At 39.3% G+C, this 27021-nt stretch overlaps 2 long non-coding RNA genes across 2 annotated transcripts; one reads left to right on the plus strand and one right to left on the minus strand.

The window, feature by feature from the left end:
• Positions 1-9001: 9001 nt before the first annotated feature.
• On the plus strand, positions 9002-15222 carry LOC144634214 (uncharacterized). The gene is made up of 3 exons (XR_013567167.1): positions 9002-9016; positions 9729-10773; positions 14709-15222. It is a non-coding gene; the product is annotated as an uncharacterized LOC144634214 (long non-coding RNA).
• On the minus strand, positions 11626-14358 carry LOC144634212 (uncharacterized). Its single transcript, XR_013567165.1, has 3 exons — positions 14103-14358; positions 13577-13888; positions 11626-11996 (listed from the first exon to the last, which is right to left on the minus strand). It is a non-coding gene; the product is annotated as an uncharacterized LOC144634212 (long non-coding RNA).
• Positions 15223-27021: the final 11799 nt, after the last annotated feature.

Consider the following 27021-nt stretch of genomic DNA (forward strand, 5'->3'; position numbering starts at 1 on the left):
CATCTAGGCGGAGAAGGTGGAGTTGATGACACGTTGTCGACAGATTAGTGACAGATGATGACAGGTTTATAAAAAGGGGCGGAATGGCTGCCTCCATGCTTTGTCAACAGGCTCTCTCTCCCAGCCCCCCCTCCGCTCTTCCTTTTTTCTATTTTTCGCCCCCTCCCCGACCGGAGAGCCTGTTCACAGGCTATTTTTGGTTGAGATCCTTATCAATGTGCGAACAGCCTTCCCGGAGAGCTCAGACAGCGGGGCATGCACTTCGCGCCGTCCGAGTGCTCCGGAAGGCCTGTTGGCAGGCTATTGTTTGAACCCGCGTTGCACAGCCTCTGTTGTCGTGATATTTATTGTTATTTATTTTGAAGCTCTCCCAGGGTAAGGATTTTGACATCTAAAATGGTCTGCTGGGTTAGAAACTTAAGAGGAGATATGTGAAATTTGACGTTCACTAGCTGCCCAGGGGTGGGGAATTCAACTCTTGATTCCAAAAAATAACAAATTACCCTGGGGTTTCCCGCCCGCCCCCCCCCCCACCCTAGGGCAAACCATTGATAGGTGCAAAATCAAGGGTCAGAGGAAATCGGCCGCGTCCACAGAAGCATGATGAGCGACTTTGTTGGAAAATAAGAGGATTGTTTATTTTATTAATTGTACGTAAGCGTCACGAAGTCATGGCAAGTAGTGCAAGGAGTGCGTTGAAACATCAATTTAATAACCGCTGACGTTAGTTCAGGTGCGCAGGCTACTCCAAGGTGAATTTTGTGAGTACCGTAATGATTCGATTTAGCGCCCGGGGCGCTTATTTACTTTTGGCACCTCAAGGGAGGGCGCTTATTCGAGACAGAGCGCTTATTTAATTTTTTGAGAAACAGCCAAATATTCAAAACAAAACTTTAATAAATATTAAAATAACTAGCAATAACAAAAACTGTAACAGTTACAAATTGTTAAAAGTTCAGTTACTTTTAAAAGAATTGTTCATTTTAGCAGTATATACATACATATGGTATGGTGTACGGTACGGTGAATGTTCATGAGTTTATATATTCGACGTTAATGACTTCAGTAGGGGCAGTTTTCACAAAAGGGGTGCTTATTACAATAGGGGCGCTTATAACAATGGAGGCGCCTATTAGAATGGGGGCGCTTATTGGAATAGGGGCGCTTATTGACAAAAACACATTCAAAGGGGGGCGCTTATACGGAAAGGGGCGCTTATTGGAAGGAGGGCACTAAATCGGATCATTACGGTAGCTGATGAATTACACAAACTAAGGGTGCGTTTCTTTGGGAAAAATCCAAATCCGGATTCTTGATCCAAAAACGGATTTTGCGTTTCTTTACCTATATCCGAAAATGGATTAATCTTGGATCAATGATCTGAAGAATCCACACTTCGAGTGGATACATCAGATCATATCTGAATCCGGATTTTTAGGATTCATGATCCGTGCGTTTCTTTGGGAAAGGATTCGAAAAAAGTACCTTGGCCCAGCGGTCTTTGCTGTGAAAATACAGGTTCGCTCTTTGTAAACACTGCCATACGGAAAGTTTTAGGCGGTTATTTCGATCAAAATACTAAAATATTTCACGATAAAAGGAAACGGTAGCTTCAGATAGGTATGTAGTATCATTTTAAACAGGATACAGGTTTTCTAGAACAGCCACTACGTGCCTACGGAAGTTGTATCCTTTTGAAATTGTCACGAGTTCAATTTGCACCGATCATTTCGCAATCATTCTTCGCTTTCAGATGCTTTCTCGCCACATTGTGCTTAACGCTAAAGAAGATCTACTTCGACGTGTGGTTTTTGTAAAAGATTTTGTATGCTTAAATTATTTTAGCTAGGATACATTCGACGAAAAGTAAATTTGTGCTGATATTTTATGTTCTGTGCGAAATGTGTTTACGGGGTTGTCATGGCAAAAAATCCGTTTTCGGATTCTTCGTTTCTTTGGGAGCAAAGTATCCGTGTGATCTGAGATCAATGATCCAATTTTGGATTTTCCCAAAGAAACGCACCCTAAACGTCAGGGCTGGCACATAATAATAATAGTCAAAATGGTATAATGAGTTTTTATTAAATGTCTTTATCAGTTCTCACTGAAGCCATAAGTTTACAATCACAGTAGTTCTACATTGACACTTCAATAAAGTGATTTTATTTTAATTTAATTCACCGGTTTTCGGTACAAAGTGGTGATATTAATTATTATCTGCGAATGGCATGAAGTGAACCGGGGAAAACAAACTGAAAAGGCCTAGCCTGTTATTACCATGTTTTTACAATTTTCTGTTTTCAATTTGTATCAAATACCAGTATTGAAAATGTCGAAAATGACTGTCAAATTCCATTCTACCTGTTTAACATTTAAAGTCACTTTCTCTTAGCTTAGGGCTTAATTTGTACTGTCGGCCATTTGGTTCCACTCTCTGCAACCATTTTCATGCATGTATATGTACAGCAGTTGCAAAAACTAAGTTTATCTCCACACAGTTTTGTCATGTATAGTTGAAACAACTCAATACTTGGCGGCATTTCTTGAATGTCTGGATGACCTATCAAGGCGGAAAAAAATAAAGCTCATTGATTTCGGAAGTCACGAATAAAAGTTGTGTACCATTCAAGTTCGTAGCCCTCGCTTGTTTTTTGCTGAAAATTTGTTTACCGGCTCGCTTAGCTTCGACCAGGCTGAAATCAAAGTTTTCTAAACAATATAGATGCCCGCAACTTTTTCAAGGGGAGCGCCTAGAGTTTTTCAAAACAGACCCTAGAAAGTCAGGCAATGTCTCAAAATTTCAAGCTTATCTGAAGTTATTGAAAGCCGGTACCATAAAAATTACTACCGACTTAATTAAAAAATTTTCATAGTTAATTTGACCGACTCTGGTATGAGACTGACGTTTATTTTTTTAACATGCATCACTTGTGTGTGCTTGACGTAACACCGATGAATTAAGGCAAAATCTTCTAACTGTTATCCAAGTCTAAAAGCCACATGTAAACTTGCGGCAACAGTTTCATTTTATCCGAAAACAGACAAGAAATACAAATTGAAGTCCGCCTTCAGAGAGGCGATCAGAAACGTTAAATAAGGTATAGACAGAACTAATAAAAAAATAAATTTTAAACATCTCCCTTACTTTCTCAACAGTGTCGCTCGTCATGTTCCTGAGCACGCGGTCGATTTCCTACGCTTTGAGCGGTTTGCCTTTTTCGTCCTCTGCTTCTAGTTGTACGGTGACCATGGTGCTCTGCATTCATCGCAGCTCCGGGCTGCATAGGCATCACAGCTAATTGATCCGTTCTGGGCTGCATTTTTGTTACAGCGAAGTACATCTTGATAATGGCACACATTACAACGAACATCATGATCAGAGAAGCTACGCCAGTGACCAACTCGGCAGTCATGATTGAATCCAGTCCCGACTTCCCGTTCAGTGATTCAAGTGATAACTCACTCTCTGATCAGAGAGTTTTTAAACTTTGATTGATTAGGTTCTCAGCCAAAAAATGAATCTCTGGATTCTTTGGTAACAATTTAGTATTTCTTTCAAACTGCTCTGAATTTGTCCCTCGTTACGTTGTACCCATCGCTGCGCTTGCAGTGGCAAATCAGAAATATGCGTATTAACATCGCTGAACTTCGTTGACGCTGGTGTTTATTCAATCCAATGCGTGGGTGTAATTGAGCATCAAACAAAGGTTCACTATTCGCGCGTGTCCAGTGGTTCTTTCCAAGATATGGCATGTTGAGATCAGCTTTATTCTGGGAAAGCCCCAGCGAATTAACGGGAATTTGATGGGCTCCAGTTGCATTAGAAGTATTACGTATCTTCTAAAATTAGCTGCAACTCAATCAATAGTAACCAAAGGCATCTGGAAAGTGAACAATACAATTTCGGTACAACTGCTTTCATTTTTAAACCGTCCAGCTATGTGGAATTTATATATTAAAAGGAGGTAAATCGTGCATGGCACAGCTTATCTTATAAGATATTCATGTAGCTAACTTAATACTGTTCTTCCTTACTTTTAACATTTTCATCAGTTATATTTCCGCGTTACCCCGTCCCCACTCCCCACGTCAACAGTAAGAATATGAAAAGTACGTTTACCTTTATTCTACGATTTGTTTATGAGTAGCGATATGAATGTCATTATTAGAACTGGTCACAGCGCCTTTTTCCACTGTAAAACCTGTCTGTGGACTGATGTAAAAATGCACTGTTCAGAGTTCAACTGTGTTGTAAATTTCATACAAAGGATTGATCCGGAGTCGTTGGTGGCCGGGGACTGATGACTGGCGACTTATATAACGACTGATTCTCTCGCAAATTCGATACTTTTCTGTTTTGAAATGATCGTTACCAACAATATGCCCGCACTTGTAATTTCGCAGAACGTCTTTCAGGGGCGGACCACTTAATTTTTGAGGGGGCAGGGGGGGGGCTTAGGCAATTATTTAAGCTCGATTTTTTTTCCGTCTTGTAGTTGTTGGCAAAAAAAATTCACTTCTAGCTTGTTTCTTTTTTTTTTCTTGGGCTTGTTGTGCATGTAACGTATTTTTTCTCCACTTTTCTTGTGCAGTATTTCTTTTCCCGTCATTGACCCCCCCCCCCCCCCCTCAAAAATAAATCATGTTAAATGGTCCGTTCCTCATCAACTTTATCTTGCAGTCACAATAGTCATCCAGAATGTTCCAATATATTAATATTTAATCTGGCAAATGTTGAGATCACCATTGTTCGGGGAAAGAGGCCTAGGAAAGCCAGATACCTCTTCTTGTAGAAGGTGTTGATGGCGTTTTTCGAGAAATCGCAGCGGCAAGTGGAAACAGAGGCAGCGACGAAAGTGCGCCAACAGGCGGAAGAACGCGTGATCATGTTTACCGGCCAAGTTCCGTCTAGCATGACGGCGCCGAAGCGCAAGCAGAAGAGGACAGCATTGTTGCTCTGCCCTGTGAAATTTGTGGTGAACTGTGCCCGTCAGACAGATTAATGGAACACCAAGAAGAATGCAGACGAGAAAGTGAAAGCACTGCAGAACCTACAGCTTCCGGGAGAGACGAACACATGTATGAGAGCGATCTACCCCACTTCCGGTTTTCAAGGCGGTCAAACAGGGAACTGGATGATTCTTTTGATAATTTTACCATCGAGGGATCTCCGTATGATATCCTAACAAACGTTTTACGCGACCTTGAAGAGAGAAGATCGCCATTTGAAATGATGAGAGATCTTTGGTCGCGTACTTGAATAACAATATTTAAATATAATTTATGCGATACGATTTCTGATGGAAGTCAGTTTTTTCTTTTAAAAAATTCAAATTTCATCGTTAATATTTTTGTGTGTTGTAATAAACGACTGAGTTGTAAGTTAGGAAAAATATATTTTTAATTTTGTAAAAAAAATTGCTGCCCTGTTTTCTTCATTAGCATTAGAAACCGAAAGTTGCGCAAATAATACCACAGGAAGTGGTAGGGATGGGGGTAAGCATGTTAATTCCACCCCCCCCCCCCCCCACCCACCCCTACAAAATGATTCAGCTGCCAGTGGGCGTGTTAAAAACACGAAATGGCGAAACGGCGAAATGACGAAATGGCAAAATGTTAAGATAAATACACGTGAATAATATAGTTTGGTTTCCTTTTGAACTTCAAGGTAGTTCTGTTTACATGTCTAGACTGAATTATTTCAAGGGTCTTCAAGGGAACATTTCAATGTTCTGGCCCAGGAATATAATGAATACTTGTCACTTATCACAACGCCAAATTGAACGTATTGGTGAAAGGTCAGTATCTGCACTGCACTACAGAGCTTACATTGTATCGAAGGACTGATATAGACATCGAACGTTTAATACTCCGTTTCTGTGCAAAGAACGTTTGCCACTGATATCGTGTATGAACTTTATCGCAAAGTAAGTTTTGTTTTGTTAATCCATTTCTTTTGAATGTTGGAGCTCAAAGCATTACTTCATAGCCGAGACTCGGTGGCAAATACCAGATAAACAAATCATTTTCTTCCGATGTCTAAACGAAATGCCGACATCTCGATCAAGAATGTCCTAGGCGTATCAAACAGCGCCCTGTTAACAGGGAGAGACTGGAATCCAAATTACCCATAGGTTCGTGTTTGGTTCGTGACGGGTCTACGTGACGGAGAATTTGTGATTGCAGTTTCTTTTATTTTTCGGGACTTATCTACAAGGATGAATTCGGCAACATATAAAAATTCCAATACAACGGTAATATCGTATAACTTTGGCTTTTATCTTCAGTATCATTTCGCCATTTCGCCGTTTCGCCATTTCGTGTTTTAAACACGCCCGCTGCCAGTTATTGAAGCCAAAAACGTAGCTCTCCCATAAAATATGAGCCGAAAAATTTAAAATCGAAAACTTCCGGCAAAATCGCATACTCCCCCGTCCCCTCTCCCCTTCCTCCGTAAAAATGTACTGTTAATGCGTTCGAAAACAACTTGGGACACGTTTCGCTGCTATCCTGTCGTTGGCGCTCCTTTGTCTTTCTCCCATTCCTGACGTGCCTCAGCTACCGCTCGTTTCTGGCTGTCAACATACATGTAAAGTAGAATCCCGATTTCTCGAACGTCGTTTTCTCGAACCAATTTTCGTTTCCCTTGGCTACTACGGAAATTAAGTCCCCAATTTCCCCCCCCCCCCCATCAACCCCCACCCCCTTCCCCTCCCCCCGGCTACGCCGTCCCTGTTGCCGTGAATAAAGACTGGTGTCAAAATGGTAGGTATTTATTATCAAAAAGCCATTACATTATTGGTTTTCGTATCATACAATAGACTAAAAAAAATTAATTTTAACTTTATTCACCGGTTTTCAGTACGAGGTGGTGATACTATGACCAGCAGCAGTGAACCAGGTAATCAAAATTCAAAAGCTAGCCTATTATTACCATGCTTTTACATTGATGATAACTGTGCGCTTTTTTTTTCCTTGTTTTCCTTTTTAGCATCAAATGATACTGAATTAATTAGAATTATTTGATTGTCAAATAAAAATTACATTCTACCAGAGAAACATTAAAGCAAGTTCTCCTAGCTTATGCCATTCGCTGCAGCCATTTACAGGTATGTGTACAACAGTTCCAAATACTCAGTCCGCCTCCGGCACAATTAACTTTGTCATGCATGTGTAGTCAATCAGGTCAATCAAAACAAGTGAATAGTTCTTGGCGGCATTTCTTGAACGTCTAGATGACCTATCAAGACGGAAAAAAGTAAAATGTCACTGATTTCGAAAGTCGTGAACAAAGATTATGTACCAGTTAAGTTTGCGCGGGTTGTTGCTGTGAATTTGTGTCCATCGGCTCTCGTGGCTTTGAACAGGCTGAAGTCGAAGTTTTCCGGAACTTCTACTAAATGATCATGGGGACGCCTAGAGTTTTTTAAAACGGCCAAGGAAAGTCATGCAGGCCATGATGTCTTGAAATGTCAGGCTTATCTGAACTGATGCTAGAGCCGGTACTTTAAAAATCATCTGCGCGACTTTATTCAAAAATTTTCATAGTTATTAAATAACTTGGCTTTTGCTACAATAGTGGTCAATATTTGGACCGACCGTACAGGACTGTGAGAGTGAGGTGTTTTTAGTTATTATTTTTTTAACATGCATTACTTCAGTTTTTACGTGTACTGGAAATAACACCGAATGGATGAATTAAGGCGAAAATTTGCAATTTTTATCCAAGTCGAAAAAAAATTTAACTTGGCGCATCAGGTTCATTTTTATCCCAAAACAGACAAGAAAAACAAATTAAAGTCCGCTTTCAGAGAGGCAATAAGTAACGTTAAATAAAGTATTGACAGATTTAATAAAATAATAAATTTTAAACATCTCGCTTACTTTCTCAACAGTGTCGCTCGTCATGTTCCTGAGCACGCGGTCGATTTCCGACCCTTTCAGCGATTTGCCTTTTTCGTCCTCTTCTTCTCGTTGCACGGTAACCATGGCGCTCTGCATTCATCACAGCTCGGGGCTGCATAGGCATTACAGCTAAATGATCCACTCTGGGCTGCATATTTATAACAGCGAAGTACATCTTGATAACGGCACACATTACAACGAACATCACGACCAGGGAAGCTGCGCTAACCAAATCACCAGTCATGCTTAGCAGTCACGGTCCTCGCTTGTACCGACGGGTCAATCGACGAAATGATAGAATAACTCACTGATCAGACAGTATTAAAACTTTGATTGATTTAAGTTCTCAGCCAAAAAAAAAGAAACGAAACTCTAGATTTCTTTGGATAAATTAAGTTCTTCTTTCAAACTGCCCGGGATTTGTTCCTCAAGACGTTGTACCCATCGCCAGCAATGGCAAATTCAAATGTCGCATCAGCATAGCCGACGCCGAGATTTTATTCAAATCCAATGCGTGAGTGTAGTTTGGCATCAAACAAAGGAATACGTTTCGCGCGTGTCCAGTGGTTCTTTCCCAGATATGGCTTGTTGAGATCAGCTTTATTCTGGGAAAGCCCCGGCGAACGCAGTTATATATTAATCGACGGGCTTCAGTTGTCTAGTCTCACGTATTTGCGTCATCGATTCTAACCGACCAATCATATGAAAGGTTTCGTCGCCGGAATTTGTGTCCATAGGAAGCTTTAGGAAGTGGTAAAATTCCGATCATGTCAATGTCGCATCAACATTGCCGACGCCGAGATTTTATTCAAATCCCATGCGTGAGTGTAATTGAGCATCAAACAAAGGTTTACGTTTCGCGCGTGTCCAGTGGTTCTTTTCCAGATATGGCTTGTTGAGATCAGCTTTATTCCGGGAAAGTCCCAGCGAACGCAGTTATATATTATACGACGGGCTCCAGTTAGTCCAGTAGCGTTAAAAGTATTTCGTATCTTCTAAAATTAGCTGCAACTCAATCAATAGTAACCAAAGGCATCTGGAAAGTGGACAATACAATTTCGGCACAACCGCTTTCATATTCGTCCAGCTATGTGGAGTTTATTTATGAAAAGTAGGTAAATCGTGCACGGCACAGCTTATAAGATATTCATTTAGCTATCTTTATACTGTTCTTCCTTACTTGTAAATTTCCTTCAGTTACGAGGTTGCAGTTATAAACATTTCCGCGTTACCCCCTTCCCCACTCCCCTTGTCAACAGTAAGAATGTGAAAAGTGGTTTACCAGTTTGCTCTACGATTTGTTTATGAGTAGCGATGTTGTCATTAATAGAACTGGTCAAAGCGCCTTTTTCCACTGTGAAACTTGTCTGTGGACTGATGTAAAAGTGTACTGTTTAGAGTTCAACTGAGGTGTAAATTTCATACAAAGGATTGATCCGGGTGGCCGGGGACTGATGACTGGCGATTTAACGACTGATTCTCTCGCAAAGTCGATACTGTTCTGTTTTGCAGTGATCGCTACCAACAATATGCCCGCACTTGTAATTTCGCAACATGTATTCAGTTCTTGTAATAAGGGACGGACCATTCCAATTTTTTTTTCTGAGCTCGAAATTTTTTCCGTCTTGTAGTTGTGTGCAAGAATTTTTTTCACTTCTGGCTTGTTTCTTTTTTTTTTCTTGGGCTTGTTGTGCATGAAACGTATTTTTTCTCCACTTTTCTTGTGCAGTATTTCTTTTCCCGTCATTGACCCTCCCCTCCCCCCCCCCCCTCAAAAATAAATCATGTTAAATGGTCCGTCCCTCAACACCTTTATCTTGCAGTCACGCTCGTCATCCAGAATGTTCCAATATTTAATCTGGCTAATGTTGAGATCACCATTAATCGGGTAAAGAGGCCAAGGAAAGCCAGTAGAAGGTGTTGATGGCGTGTTTCGAGCAATCGCAGCGGCAAGTGGAAACAGAGGCAGCGACGAAAGTGCTCCAACAGGCGGAAGAGCGCGCAATCATATTTACCCAAGCTCAGTCTCGCATGACGGCGCCGAAGCGCAAGCAGAAGAGAACAGCATTGTTGCTCTGCCCTGTGAAATTTGTGGCGAACTGTGCCCGTCAGACAGATTAATGGAACACCAAGAAGAATGCAGTCAAGAAAGCGAAAGCACTGCAGAACCTACAGCTTCCGGGAGAGAAGAACACATGTACGAGAGCGATCTACCCCACTTCCGGTTTTCAAGGCGGTCAAACAGCGAACGGGACGACTCTTTTGATAATTTTACCACCGAGGGATCTCCATATGATATCCTAGCAAATGTTTTACGCGACCTTGAAGAGAGAAGATGGCCATTTGAAATGATGAGAGATCTTTGGTCGCGTACTTGAGTAACAATATATTTTTAAAAATATAATTTTTGCGATAAGATTTCTGATGCAAGATTCAGGTCAGTTTTTTCTTTTAAAAAATTCAAATTTCATCGTTTTTGTGTGTTGTAATAAACGACTGATTTGTAAGTAAGGAAAAATAGATTAATTTAATTTTTTTACTGCCGTCGTTTTCTTCATTTTATATTAGAAACCGAAAATTGCGCAAATAACACCGCAGGAAGTGGCGGGGGTAAGCATGTTAATTCCACCCCTCCTCCCCCCGGCCCCGGCCCCTAACAAAATGCTTTTGAAGCCAAAAACGTAGCTCTCCCATAAAATATTAGCCAAAAAATTTAAAACCCAAAGCTATCGGCAAAATCGCATACTCCTCCGACCCTCTCCCAAGCCGCTTGCTGGAGTACCCCTTCCCCGTAAAAATGTGCTGTTAATGCGTGCAGAACCACTCAAAACCGAAAACAACTTGAGACGTAAGTTTCGCCGCTACCCCGTCGTTGGCGCTCTCTTGGCTTCTTCCCATTCCGGTCGCGGCTCAGTCACCGCTGTTTTTTTGCCTGTCAACATGCAACTTTAGTAGAATACCGATTACTCGAACCCACCAGCAGTGCGGCGCGTAACCAGAACTGGATATATGATTTCCTGTCATCTGATTGGCTCACTCACTGACCAAAACATTGTTCTGATCGCGAAAGGACTAAGCTCTAGTGGGTTGGTAAGCAAATATGGCGTCGGCCCTCGAGCTCCATGAAAGAATATAATAGCAATAGAATCCCGATTTAACCCACGTTGTATTGAACCTCGGTAAAACTCAAACCAGTGGTTGGTTTCCTTGGATTTACGTTACGTATTTAAACGCTTCAATTTAACGCACGCTTACTCGAATCAATTTTCGTTTCCTCTTGAGTTCGATAAATCAAGATTCCACCGCCGCACTGCGCTGAACTTATCAATAGTACAAAGGATTTTTTGCACGAGATCTCGTTCTCAAGTTCGCCACATACAAAGATAATTCAGCTTAAAAAATGAGGCTGTTTCAAGTGAAGTCTGATGCAAGTGAATATATTTTTTCATCAGGCTTTTATGACAGTTGAAGTATTGACCAGTATTGTAGTACACTCTCGTTTTCATTTCCGATCATTTTAAATCTTCCTCCTGTTTAATGTGTACTAGCGGGAATTAAATAAAACTCTACTTTTAGTGCATACAATCTAGATCGTTTAGGTCTTTTCTGTGTCATATGCAATGTTCTTATAATCACTAAAAACATCTAGTCTTTAAAAATGTTCCAGGTACATGTATGTACAAAAGTTCTAATACTTCAATTATTCTGGATTATCCTGATTACAATTGTATATTGAGAAAAGTTCACACTGAGGTGATAAATGTAAATATTAGTATCAATCGGTTCCAAAAATGTTCTGCCACTACAGTTTTCAATCCCGGCACAAAATCCAGTATCCATTATTATTTGGATTTTAACAGCCCTATATCAGGGTATCTTTCTTTGCTGCTGCCTCAGGAACTTCAATCACTTTTCTGTTTATACTCAAAATTTTGCAGTGTTTGTATTTTGTGTGAAAGCAGGGTTGAAACAAGCATTTATGGTAACTTGAAAAAAGCATTCAACACCACTCATTCAAAAGTTATTTTATTATGTTCATTGATCATATCATAACTTCCTTTTTTCCTCTTTTAAAGCTTTCTTGCAATGACCTGGAAAAAATAGTATAATTTTAGCAAATGCAATGAGAGCAGCCCAACTCATATAATTATTTATTTCCTTTTACATATATTAGCTATCACTGAGAGGTGAAAATGGTTCTGTCAGCATTTGCATACTGCTAAGTCTGTGGATTGCAGCTAGTGCAAGACTCCCAAACAATATTCTACCACATATTTCTCCCACATATTATCTCCACAACCACTAAGATTTCAGGATATGAGGCCAAGGCCTGAATTGAAAAGATGATAGCCTCATTTGTTGAATCAAGCTTTCACTATATTTCAGTGCTAAATACCATGTGAACCCCCCCCCCCCCAACATATTTTTTGGATAGCAAGAGATAATAAAATTTGTGAACAATTTTTATTGACATTTATACCATGGGTATATATATATATATATATACAAGGTAAAAAAGATTTTGTTACAGCAGTCCAGTTTCTCCCCATACCCTAATCATGTCCACCTTAATTGTGAAGTGGCAAGTTTCACTTTTTTATCTTTTTTCATTCATAGTAAAAAATCTGTTCTTCTCAGCAATGATTCAAAAGATAAATTAAGGATCATATGGTTGATAGCTAAGCAGTTAAATTAGGGGAGATCAGCTTTGGATATAAGATTATTATAATTACCATAGATGCTCTCAAATTTGAAATTCTTAATTTTTAGCGCAAGAAATGCTAACATGAATTTAAAATTTAGTCAGTCACCCTAAACTTAACAAGCAAGATATACCCATGAACAATTACGTAAATACTACAAAAATACCAGAAATGAAAATAAATATTATATGAGTCTTATAAGTCAATGAGTCATGAGTGCGTGATTCAAAATAAAGTCTGCGTCCAAGCCTAGTGGCCCACACAGCCAGAGCTTATTCCGGTTTCTGTAGCATTTAGCGACTAGGAGTATTTTACACCCCATGGATGGGATGCTAGTCTATCACAAGGATACCCCTGACACTAAATTCACCAGTAACCATTTATACATCTGGGTGGGAGAGGCATGTTTCTTGCCCAAGAACAAAATGTAGTGCCCTGGCCGGGCCCCGAACCTGGACTGCTTAATCTAGAGTCCAGCATGCTAGCCATTAATGGGCCACTGCACCTCCCACAAATAATAAATTATATAAGAGAAGTTATTTGAAAAATCCAGTGCAACCATAACTAACAAATAAAACCTAACCACATGCAAATGATTTGGAGTGCTTCTAAGGTAATTTGTACTCAGGCAAAAATTATTGTGGTTCAATAGGTAAAAACTAACTTTGTGTGAAAATCACTTTTCTACTGATTTGACTCATTGACTCAGACTCATCTGACTCATAAAACAGGGGTAAAAACAGGGGACATTGCCTGACCGCAATGTCCAGACCCATTCGGCACAGACAAAATAACTTGCAAACTGGTTAAACAAAAAAAAAACAGCAATAACAGTATGCAGAGTTGTTTTATTTTCTGCTGTGATTTATGTGACAAAGACAATTAATTATTTGCATTGTTTTCAGCCAGGTATAAGCTTACTATTGTTTTAACCCATGGGTCTGATACATGTACAAATAAAAACCTACCTTATTTTCATCCACCAGTAAAAGATGAAATTGATGCTTTTGACCATAGCTAGTTGAGGGACTTGACTTCTATTAGTTGTAATGTTGAGCAGGTTTTAATAACCTCAAATCAGGATTGACTGCAAGCTGAATACACTTTCTTCGGGTGAACATCTTTGGTGTCTTACTCACTCAACATCGATGTCAAAAAACTCCAAAATTTCGTTTCAAACCGCTGTCTTCAAGCAGTTCTGGACCACCATTCACTTTGATAAGGTTTTCTTACACAACCGGCATCTTTTCTTCACGAAAGCGATGTGCTTTTCCAACAGACTGCAAAAGAACATTAAACGAACATGGCATAAGCAGTCCAGTCGATGTATCACTTTACAAATAACGCACATGGCGCGACACAAAGTTGTATCTTCAAAACCACAGCACTATGTGAATAAGTCTTGCACTACAACGAAAATAGTGCGAAATCAAAGCAAATTATATACAGATTCTTAAAATAATTTTTCCAAAGATGGAAAAAAATTCTACGCACCTTTTATCTTTAGATGTTTGATGCTTGGTCAAGCAGCCTCATGCTATCGAATGCTCCAAAAATCAATATTTTTTCCTCTAGAACTCAAAGAACACGTGAAAAGACGCCATTTTCTCACACGCGTCTGTTACCTTGTTGTTCAAAGGTTAAGTTCCCAAAGTACTGTGGGACATGGGCACTTCAGCGCGTATACAGGACCTAAAAACTCTACCACCATACTGTCCCTTGAAGCGGGCGCCATTTTGAAAAAAAATATGACGTCATCAGATATCCAGTTCTGGTTACGCGCCGCACTGACCAGTTTTCGTTTTCTCCTGGATACTACAGTATTTTAACCCCCCCCCCCCCCCCGATTTCTCGAAGCAATTTTCGTTTCGGCTAAGAGAGATTCTACTGTAGAAACAGTGCGTTGAACAGGGACGGCGGAACGTTTTTTTTTTTTTTCAATTGGGGGGAGTGGCGATGACTAGTGACTTGACATTTGGGGGGGGGGGGTCTTAAAGACTCTTCTCTAAGTAAGTGTTTATTTTTCGAACATATTGGGGACGTGAATAAAGACTGGTGTCAATTAAAATGGTAGGTACTGTATTTATTACTCGGCAGAAGCCACTGGTTATTCGTATTATACAATAGACTAATATAAATTGTAATTTTATTCACCGGTTTTCAGTACGAAGTGGTGATACTATGTATTAATGACCTGCAGTGAACCAGGTAATCGGAATTCTAAGGCTAGCCTATCATTATCATGCTTATACAATGATTATAATATTAAGTATACAATTGTGCTTTTAGGGTTTGTTATTTTGTTTTCTTTCTACTATAGCATCAAATCATAATTAGACTGATCTGACTGTCAAATAAAAATTATATTTTACCTGGGTAACATTTAAGCAAGTTTCTCCTAGCTTTTAACACTGGCTGCAATCATTTACATGTATGTGTACAACAGTTCCAAATACTGAGTCCGCCTCCACACAACTTTGTCATGCATGTGTAGTCAGTCAAAACAAGTGAATACTACTTGGCGGCATTTCTTGTACGTCTAGATGACCTATCAAGACGGAAAAAAGTAAAATGTCACTGATTTCGGAAGTCATGAATAAAGATTTTTTACCAATCAAGTTCACATCCCGCGCCTGTTTGTGTCCCGGCTCTCTTAATTTTTGAATGAACAGGCTGAAATCGAAATTTTCCAAAAAAAGATGATGTCAGTTACTTTTTACCCAGAATCTTTTAAAAGCTTAAAGAAAAGTCAGGCAATTTCTCGAAATGTTAAGCCAGTCTGAGATGTAGAAATATTAAAAATTGTAACCTGCTTCATATATTCTATCATATTGACTAACACAATTTACAGCATTTGCTACAATAGTTTAGATTGTTTGACTCAGTTTAGATTGTTTGACTCAGTGCCTTGGGACTGACGTTTATTTTTTGAACATGCATATATTACTTCAGTCTTGTGTGTGCTTGACGTAACACCGATGAGTTAGGCAAAAATGTCTTGCAATTATTGTAATCCAAGTTTAAAAAACATAAGTAAACTTGTGGCAACGGTTTCATTTTTATCCAAAAACAGGAATTAAGAAAAAAACAAATTAGCGTCCTTCTTTCAGAGAGGCAATAAGTAACGTTAAATAAAGTATTGACAGATTTAATAAAATCATAAATTTTAAACATCTCGCTTACTTTCTCAACAGTGTCGCTCGTCATGTTCCTGAGCACGCGGTCGATTTCCGACCCTTTCAGCGATTTGCCTTTTTCGTCCTCTGCTTCTCGTTGTACGGTGACCATGGTGCTCTGCATTCATCACAGCTCGGGGCTGCATCTGAGCCATCACAGCTAAATGATCCACTCTGGGCTGCATATTTATGACAGCGAAGTGCATCTTGATGACGGCACACATTACAACGAACATCACGATAAGAGAAGCTGCGCTAACCAAATCACCAGTCATGCTTAGCAGTCACGGTCCTCTTGTACCGGCGGGTCAATCGACGAAATGATAGAATAACTCACTGATCAGGCAGCTTTAAACTTTGACTCACTAGATTCTCAGCCAAAGAAAGAAAATAAAATTCTAGATTTCTTTGGTTGCAATTTAGTATTTCTATCAAACGGCTCTGAATTTGCCCCTCAAGACGTCGTACCCATCGCAAGCAGTGGCAAATTTAAATGTCGCATCAACATTGTCTACGCGGGTTACTTGGGCACGATGCTCAATTACACCCACGCGTTGGATTTGAATAAAATCTAACCCGCGTAGACAATGTTGATGGATGGATGGGCTCCAGTTGCATTATCTCCCTACTTGATTTGCCACTAATCGGATCCTGTGTTTTGCCTGGAGGATTCTGGGATCGCTAGGGGGCAAACATTGCAAGTCGCTAGAAGAAAATTGAATTGAATTGACTTTATTTCCCATAATAGAATAATACAGCATATATATTTGTCTGTTACAATCTGCATTAGGGAGGAAGACTAAGGAAACCCTCGCGGGCTTTTACAAAGTAGTCTCCCTTATAAAAGTACGCTATCTAATTTTAGTCAGATGGTATCAGAGATTGGAATTATATAAAAAATCAAAGGGCACTTAGAGCCAGCTCATTCTTCTGCCTTTTTCGGGGGGGGGGGGGTAGGGCTTGGGAGTGGTGGTGGGTAATGAAAATGTACTGGTACAGTCCACTTAAGTCAAGTACAGTCCCCTGTAAAGTCAAAATGAGATACGCATGTGAAAAGAAATGAAATCACAATTTCACAACTTCTAAAAATGGTGCAACGTGAATCAAGTTGCCGAGCTGTTTAGACCTTAGGGACCCTAAACGTATTTTCACGTATTTTAACACGCGCTGACACAAGCGATCAAGTCCATTGAGGCAGCCGGAAGTAATTTTACATGGCCCCATTCCCCGCTACGTAAAAGTCCACAAGCAGTTATTTCAAAAAGAAATAGTATTTCGTTTCCGGATCGCGGAACGATAAGCATAATAAAAATATAATTGATAAGAGGAGAAGATCCTAGGTCGAGAATCAGTATTACGCGGGGAGGAATTGCGAAACAGTCAAGTTTTTTACAGGTATGCACATTCCTTTACCCTTCCGTGCCAGCAAACACAAGACATCCGAAGACATCCAGTCTTGTTTGCTCTTCTTAGCGCTATTATTGATGGAAAATGTACAAAGTCAACAACAAAATAGACAGAAAAGCTAGAATATTTACATAACAATTAAACACGGAAAGGGCTTTCACAATATTTTCACCAATACATCGCTTTTAATAATCGATCGTAGGGTCGCATCCGTTTGGTATTTCTATTTGTAATTAAACTTCATAGCTTTTCGTCCTTCTGACAAATATATTTTCGATATTTGAAGACCATGTTTTTACTGCTAAAACGTGTGGACATTGTGGTTACGAGCTTTCTTCTGGTTGGATAGTGTGTAAATAGTTCACATCTTCCACGAAGCTCAGATACACATGTGAAAAGAAATGAAATGAATATTTGTTACCGTTTTAGATTACCTTTCTGTCAGCACGCATCTACCGGGCAGTGACAATCATTGTTCATGGATTGAGCAGCGAATGAGATTTGAGAGAAAGATGCGCATGAACACGTCGTGTAAAACGGATGACGTAAGTCACGGGAAATGAGATGACGTGACAGGAGACAAAAACGTGCTGCTCGGATGCCTGGCGGGACTTCATTGCGTGTAACAGCGCACGTTAAAATGAACCCCCAGGTTGTCAACATTTCGACTTTGTGATACACGTTTCCCTTTTTAAAAGTTCCGAAATTGTGATTTGATGTAAATTTATTTATTACTTTATAAAAGGATTTCATTTCTTTTCACATTTGTATCTGAGCTTCATTGAAGTTATTTATGACGTTACTTAGGGGGGGAGGGGTAGCATGTAAAATTACTTCCGTTCTGCAACTTCCATCCACACATTTTTTTGTCCACACATTTTTTGCCCTCGCGCTGGACGACTTCCGCTTCCGTCCACATCTGATCCACTATAATACTCATTCTTTGAGAAAGAGCTAAAAAAAAGAGTTGACGTATCTTTATTTTTGGTTCATTGTGCATGCACAGAAATGCGTGCAGGGTCGCGTGCAGGTGAACATCAGCTGCGTCACGTCACGAGCCAAAACCAACTCTACTTCAAACGTACCAAATAAATTCCATTGAATATTTTTTTTAGATCGCTCTTTATACTTTCTCTTGGACGTAGACAGATCGGGGTCAGGGTCGAGGACATGTTGAGGGGTCTTAGAAAAAAAAATGAAAATATACAATTGATAAATTTTTGTAATAACGACGCGTGCGGGTCGTGCATTACTACAATTAAAAGAGTTGACGTAGCTTTATCTTTGGTTCATTGTAGACAGTTCCGAAATTGTGATTTCATCTAAATTTATTTATTACCCTATGCAAGGATTTAATTTCTTTTCACATTTGCATCTGCGCTTCATTGAAGTTATTTTTGACGTTACTAAGGGGGGAGGGGTAGCATGTAAAATTACTTCCGTTCTACAACTTCCGTCCACACAATTTTTGTACACGCACACGCGTGCAAAACAACTTCCGTCAACATCTGTATGACTCTAATACCTCATTCTTGAGAATGAGCTAATTAACAAACCATTGCAAATGATGTTGAGCTAAGCTATGTAGTCGATTAACAAAAAAAGATCTATGTCAGTATCAATTTTGCAAAAAGAATTGCTTGCGAAAAGTTGTTTTGACGTTCAAAAATACGATTTTGGAGAGAGATCAACGCTTTTTCGCGAGTATTTTATCAGGAATGGATTTGGGCATTGTTGATACTCGAAAGTGTAAGTTTTTGTTTGAATAACCGCTAAATATGTGATCAAGTTTACCGATAAACCTCCTTGCTTTCGTAAGGTTTATTTTGAAATTGACATTTCAAAATGGTCTCGAAATATTACAAGTTATGTATATATTGGGAGGAAATTACTTAATAAAGCCTTTTGGGTTGTATTTACGTGTGTACAGGATTATTTCTATGCTAAGTTATACAAAAATTTTTAGTAATATGCCCGGCCGGTAGCGATCACTGTCATCATTGTGCGGTATGTGATAACTATCGAAGGTACCCAGAAAGGCAAAAGATTCTTCTTCGCGATGGAATATTAAGACTCTACCCGCCCAAGAATAAAAAAGATGATTTGTCATGAGCATGGCCGGCTCTAAAACAAGGTTATATCTTTCTCGAAGTAAAGCTAAGCAGCCTCTCGCTAAACAAAAATAAACATGTCATCCGCGATACGAAGAAACATATTCACGCAACACTGTACTAATCAACATCTTCACGGAAAATTTAAGATCTTGTCCTTCCAGAACGAATTTAAAGCACATCTTGCAAATATAAATGAGCCAAGATAAATCACAACAGTTCCAATAGCCAATACATAAAGTTCATATAACAATAAATACAGTGCAGAGGTGTAAAAATGTACTATTGGGGAACTACGCAGACCTTCGACCTCTACACATTTGCTGGCGGCATTGATAGGGCTCTACTCAACTTAAAACACTTCTTAATAATACAGCTGACAGGATACAGTTCTAGTTATAAACTAGTAATAAACAAAATAGATTTAATAAACGACCAAATCCAAAAGCGATTGGGAAGTTTATAAAAGTCACGATCGTAGGAGTCTGTGAATGTCTGTCACCTTTAATATTACGAAGCCGTAATAATTATTTGTTTATAAAAGACGTGACTAATAAATTTTATAGCTTGTGCAAATGTTAAATATTATTCAACTACTGAAAGGGCTTTACTGGCCTATTTCCAATTTTATAATATTTCGAGACCCCAGTTTAATACGCGATGTCTATTTCACAATACATGTAAACCTTCATAAAAGCGGTAGATTTTATCGCATATCTTACGGTTATTCAAACAAAACCTAACACTTTCAACGTACCAACATTGCCCAAATCCATTCCTGAAAAAATACTGGTGAAAAAGCCTTGATCTCCCTCCAAAATCGTATTTTTGAGCGTCAAAACAACTTTTCGCCATACATTTTCTTCCAGCGACTTGCAATGTTTGCCCCCTAGCGATCCCAGAATCCTCCACGCAAAACACAGGATATGATCGGATTAGTGGCAAATCATTCAATGAATGATTTTCATCAGTTACGGTATACTTCCGCGTCTCCCCCGTCCCCACTCCCCACGTCCAACAATAAAAATGACAAGCTTAAGTTTACCTTCACTCTACAATATAATAAAACTGATCAAGCGCCTTTTTCCACTGTGTAACGCGTATCTGTGGTCCGATGTTAATTTATAAGCATACTGTTCAGAGTACAGTGTAGATTTCAACACACGGAGTCGTTGGAGCTATCTTATTCTCTCGCAAAGTCGATACTGTTCTGTTTTGCATTGTTTCGTTACCAACGCACTTGTTATTTCGGCAACACGTCGGGTTCCAGAAGCATATCACCTTTATTTGCGAAAGCCCCGGCGAACGCAGTTATATATCATTTGATGGGCTCCAGTTGCATTAGAAATATTGCGTATCTTCTAAAATTAGCTGCAACTCAATCAATCGTAAACAAAGGCATCCCGCCATGTCCATCTTTTTGGAATTTATTTATAAAAGGTTTCAGCGATTTTCACTCGCAAAGTTTTCAGTGGTCGGTACTGTCCTGTTTTGCAGTGATCGTTCCCGACGATATGTACACACTTGTCATTTCGTTAACAATTTTTCTGTGCGGATGTAATTAATTTTTTCGGTCAAGATTCTCCTGAGGTCGATGTCAAGTCTTGTACCGACTTGTACACCTCTTGTGATTGGTCGTTAACAAACGATGACGTCAATCACACTCGCTGTATTTTTTCAGTATGTGACAAAAAATGAAATATTTTGCATTTTGTTTTTCAAGAGAACTGCCCTGCAGGTAAAATAAAATGAACTGAAACAGGAAACGATTGTTTCATGTTCCAGTATTGCTCGCGTGTTGGATTTGAATTAGACTGTTCACAGCCTTCTATTTTTTCGATCGATGAGCGCGGGGAAAGAACGGTGAGAGAACCCCCCCCCCCCCCCCCTACGTCCCTCGGGTTTCGCGCTCGCCGATTCTCTCGCTTTTTTTGCGTTGAAAAATAGAGCGGCTGTGGACAGTCTAGACAGTCTTGAGGACGTTGATGCAGCAATTGTATGTGCCATTGCTAACGATAGATACAAACTTTCTCGAGTTTTTGGCGGTTTAAAGGAAAGACTAAATTTCAACCAAAGAAATTCATAATTTCAGTTTTTGGTCGAGATCCTAGTCAGTCAGTTGACTGATCAGTGAATTATCCCATCATTTCGTTGTTGACCCTTTGCACAGGAAAGGAACAGATATGTCCAGGATTGAACGCTAATGAGCTGCACGTTCCTCATGACAGGCATCACAAAGTGTCCTCACTAATAAAAATTCACTAAAACACACCAAATTTTGTCAAATATGAAGTAATATGGAAATGTCAAATAACACAGTCAAACATGAAGTACTTATAAAACAATACCTACGTTCAATCCTGGACATAAGTGGAAAGGAAAAAAGTTGCTACAAATCATGACTGCCGAGTTGGTCAGCGTAGCCTCTGTTATCGTGATGTCCGTTGTTATGTTTTGCGTTGTCAAGATCTACTTCGCTATGATGGATATGCAGCAGAGAGCGGATCAGAGAGCTGTAATGAATGTACCGCAGCATCGTCATTTTACAGCAAGAAGCAGAGGACGAGAAAGGCAAACTATTAATCAAAGGGTCGGAGGAAATCGGCTGCGTCCACAGGAGCATGATGAGCGACTTCGTTTTTTTTTTATTAATTGTACGTAAGCGTCACAAGGTCATGGCAAGTAGCGCAAAGAGTGCGTTGAAACATCCTTAATACCCGCTGACGTGAATTCAGGTGCGGAGACAACTCCAAGGTAAATTTTGTAAGAGTGGGGGGACGAATTACACAAACTGAGCGTTAATTTTAGGGGCTGGCTCATAATGAGTTTATCAGTTTTAAGAAAGTCATTACTTAACAATCACAGCAGTGCTAAATTCACTCACACTTATATAAAGCGATTTTATTTTAATTTTATTTACCGGTTTTTAGTACAAAGTGCCCTGCAGTGAACCTGAGGAAAAGAAAAAGGCCTATAGCCTGTTATTATCAGCCTATTATTACCCGTGATTATTATCATGATTTTACTACTGTTTTCATTTGGTATCAAATATTAGTATTGAAAATGACTGTAAAACTACATTCTACATAGTCAGTTTCTCCTGGCTTAGGGCTTAAGTATTACAGTCGGCCATCTGGTTCCACTTTCTGCAACCAATTACATGCATATATACATGCAGTCGACACAGTTTTGTCCAGTGTACAGTTGAAACAACTCAATACTACTTGACGGCATTTCTTGAATGTCTAGATGACCTGTCAAGGCGGAAAAAAAGTAAAAAGTCACTGATTTCAAAAGTCATGAATAAACGTTATGTAACAGAGTCAAGTTTGCAGCTCGCGCACGTTTGTTGCTGTGAAACGTTTATGTCCCAGCTTTCTTGGCTTTAAGAGTTTTCCAAGCAAAAGAGACGCCCGGAACTTTTACTAAATGAACACGGGAAACGCCTAGAGTTTTTTAAAAGGGGTCCAGGAAAGTCAGCCAATGTCTCGAAATGTCAGCTTCTGAGCTAATGGTATAGTTGCTTAAGAAACCATTACCGACTTCATTCAAAACGTTTTATAGTGATAAGCACATTTTTTTGACTTGCATTAGTTCAGGAAAACTGAACTAATGCAAGTCAAAAAATAATTAACATAATAATTAACATTAATAATTAACATTAATTAACATTAATACTTGACATAATTAGGCCGCGATGAATTAAAAGGGCGAAAGCTTGCAACTGTTATCCAAGTCTAAAAAAATACAAATGTAAACTTGTGCCAGATCAACGATTTTTTTTAATCCGAAAACAGACAAGAAAAACGAATTAACGTCCGTCTTCAGAAGCGATTCGTAACGTAAAATGAGGTATAGACAGAACTAATAAAATAATAAATTTTAAACATCTTGCTTACTTTCTCAACAGTGTCTATCGTCATGTTCCTGAGCACGAGGTCGATTTCCGATTCTTTCAGCGATTTGCCTTTTTCGTCTTCTTCTTTTCGTTGTACGGTGACCATCATGATGCTGATCCACTCTGGGCTGCATATTTATGACAGCGAAGGACATCTTGAAAAGGACACACATTACAACGAACATCACCATAAGAGAAGCTGCGCTAACCAAATCGCCAGTCATGCTTAGCAGTCAGTCCTCTTGCACCGGCGGGTCAATTGACGAAATGATAGAATAACTTACTGATCTGCCAGTATTAAAACTTTGATTGATTTCTTTGATTATAATTAAGTATTCCTCAGTTTCGAACGGCCCTGAATTTGTTCCTCAAGACGTCGTACCCATCGCCAGCAATGGTAAATTCAAATGTCGCATCAACATTGTCGACGCTGACGTTTTATTCAAATCCAACGCGTGGGAGAATTGAGCATCAAACAAGGGTTGGTTTTCGCCCTTGCCTGGCTGGGCCCTTGCTAAGTGCCCACCTTCATTCGGGGAAAGCCCCGACGAACACAGTTATATCTGATTGGATGGGCTCCAGCTCAATCAATCGTAAACAAAGGCATTCAGAAAGTTGACAACTGCTTTCGCTTTTAATCCATGTCCAGCTATTTCGAATTTATTTATACAAGGTTTCAAGAGGTAAATAGTGCATTATAAGATATTCACGTAGCTATCTTATACTGTTCTTCCTAGCTTGTTCCATCAGTTATACTTCCGCGTTACCCCGTCCCCACTACCCACGTCCAACAGTAAGAATGTGAAAAGTACGTTTACCTTTATTCTACGATTTGTTTCAGATGAGTAGCGAGGTTGTAAATATCAACATACAACAAAGGATTGACGTGGAGTTGCAAAGTTTTCAGTGGGCGGTACTGTTCTGTTTTGCAATGATCGTTCTCGACGGTATGTACACACTTGTCATTTTGGCCATATTTCTGCAATTTATTTTACCGCGTGCTTAAACTAACAAACCCGGCCAACGACAAAAGATAAACGACATGCACTGAACGACATTCGAAACATTGCGAAATTTATATAAATCAGCCGGAGAAGTGTCTCAGCAGGTCAAGCGATCAGATATCGATAAATCCATGTGTCATTACCGCCCACGTGTTGGATTTTAGATTTAAGGATGTTGATGCAGCAATTGTATGTGCCATTGCTAACGATATAGATACAAACTTTCTCGAATTTGTGGCGGTTTAAAGGAAAGACTAAAATTCAACCAAAGAAATTCATAATTTCATTTTTTGGCCGAGATCCTAATCAGTCAGTTGTCTGATTTCGTTGTTTGACCCTTAGCACAGGAAAGGCAAAAAGTTGCTATAAACCATGACTGCCGAGTTGGTCAGCGTAGCCTCTGTTATCGTGATGTCCGTTGTTACGTTTTGCGTTGTCAAGATTTACTTCGCTGTGATGGATATGAAGCCGAGAGCGAGTCAGGGAGCTGTAATGAATGTACCGCAGCATCGCGATTTTACAGCAAGAAGCAAAGGTCGAGAAAGGAAAACTATTAATCAAAGGGTCGGAGGGAATCGGCTGCGTCCACAGGAGCATGATGAGCGACTTTGTTGAAAAAGTAAGAATGTTGTTTAACATTTACTGATTATTTTATTAATTGTACGTAGGCGTAACAAGGTCTTCCTACTCCACTATAAATCGACCAGTTTACCGACAAGGACGTTTTGCCAAAGAGAATATAAATTTTCTTTTCTTATCTACCCGGATAAAAAACGAATTCACTGAAAGTTTGTTTGTGTTCAGATTGTTAGACTTGGATGCACACACAAGTAAAAAAAATACGGAAACGGTTCATTAAAACCGATGAAGTGTAGCCACCATGTTTTACGTCTGAGTAGTAATATCTTGTGATTAGTTTCCTTTGTTCGCTATAATTTTAGCTTGTACTTGGTTGGTGTATTTAGTTAACTTCGTTTGGAAGGAAGTCAGTTTACTTTTTAATCTATTTTCCTGCCTTGATAGGTCACCTGAAAATTCCAGAAACTCCCGCGTCAGATACCTCAGACGAATGGAACTTTGTCAGTGACATTATGAAATGGTTGTAGCTGCTGTAACCCTGAAATGTCATTTTGTTATAATACCAAGAAACATTTTTTTCTAAAACGTATGAAGTAGAATGTTTTTTAGTTGCCACTGCATGTATGTGGAAACCTTGCAGTGCTTGTAATTAGTCATCTTTCTTTGCTGTATGTAACTGCTATTTTTTTCGCTGGTTTATAACGGCATTAATTCACCTTCTATATACTTAAATCGTTGCGTGAAAATATATCCATTGTACATATAACCATTCTAGTAAAGAAGTCTTTGACGATTTTTTAAAAACTGTCTGCGACGTTTTCAGACGGAAGAGTTGAAAACTCTGACTGTCAGATGACTGGGAATTGTTAGGAGCCCAGTAATGGGCTCTTGGAATTGTATATAGTCAGTTGTGAAGATCTTAGTGGTACTGTTCTGTTTTTAAATGATCGTTCCCAGCAATATGTGCGCACTTTTACTTTTCGTTTTCAGCGAAGTGCAAAACTTTTTGCTACTTCGAGAGCTACTTGCGACGTCTTGCACAATTTTGGACGTGTGAAAAATTCAGCAATCCGGAACAGAAAAGTGTTATTTTCTCCCATTAAACGCGAAATTAACTACCTTATTGTTGCTTATTTTCGCGGGACTTAGTTTTCGCGATTTTCAAAAAATAGCGAAATTAAAGACTTGCGAAAATTTATTTTAAAAAATACAATAAAAAACTTTGGAAATAAATTTTCCTAAAAAAAGAAAATTGACTTTTAAAAGTTTTTTATTGTACTTTTTATGTTAATTACGCATTTTTGGCCAAATCGCGAAAATTAAGACCCACGAAATATACCCGTTCCACTTTCGCGAAATTAAGTTCCCACGAAAATAAGTAACAATAAGATATGTAAATTAATTGTTTTCTCTCAACAATCGCGGCGACGTTAAAGCTCACTTCTTGTATTAAAGAAGGACATTGGCTGATATCTATCTTTGAGGCAATTTTTGTTTAAAGGTCTATCTTCTGTTATTGTTATTCCCATTCCTCTCACATTGATGGCGGCAATTTTTAGATCAGACAGAATTGACGGCTGTACTTGTACATCAAAAGAGGGTGATTCAGCAGAAATGGCATGTTAAGTAAGTAAGTAAGTTATTTAACGAGGGAACACTTTGCAGTCGTAGACTGGTAACCCTGTGGCCCTCACCTATATAGTTAAAATATATATAAAATGTTGCATATTACTTTAGCACCTTTTGAAATGAAGCGGAAAGAAAAGAAAAGTATATAAACAATCGCTGTGATATAATAAATATAAGTAAATTTTTACATGTAAAAACAAATAACACTGACTGAGATAAAAAGACTCGGCTTTCTTGGAATTATGCATAAAACCATGCAAACGATAAAGGTCGGAGTCTCCCGAAAAACACGCGAGGCGTTAAGTTAAACCTGGAAGCTACGCTAGTAAAAGGAGAAATTTTAGCTCATCGGTAGCCACCGACCGCAACTGAGGTGGGAATGAAGCAAGTTTTGTAAATACAGTTGAATCCCGATAACTCGAACCTTCAAGGGAAATCGAAAAAGGTTCGAGATATCGGGAGTTCGAGTTATTAAGAGTAAAATTAGTAAGAAAACGACCTGAAGGGGAATCGAAAAAGGTTCGAGTTAGCGGGAGGTTCGAGTTACTGAGGGTTCGAGTTATCGGGATACAACTGTAATGGAATTAAGAATAAAGGTCAAGGCGGCAT

Source organism: Oculina patagonica, chromosome 13, assembly GCF_052425735.1.
Source record: "Oculina patagonica isolate OP01 chromosome 13, crgOcupat, whole genome shotgun sequence".
Classification (NCBI taxonomy): domain Eukaryota; kingdom Metazoa; phylum Cnidaria; class Anthozoa; order Scleractinia; family Oculinidae; genus Oculina; species Oculina patagonica.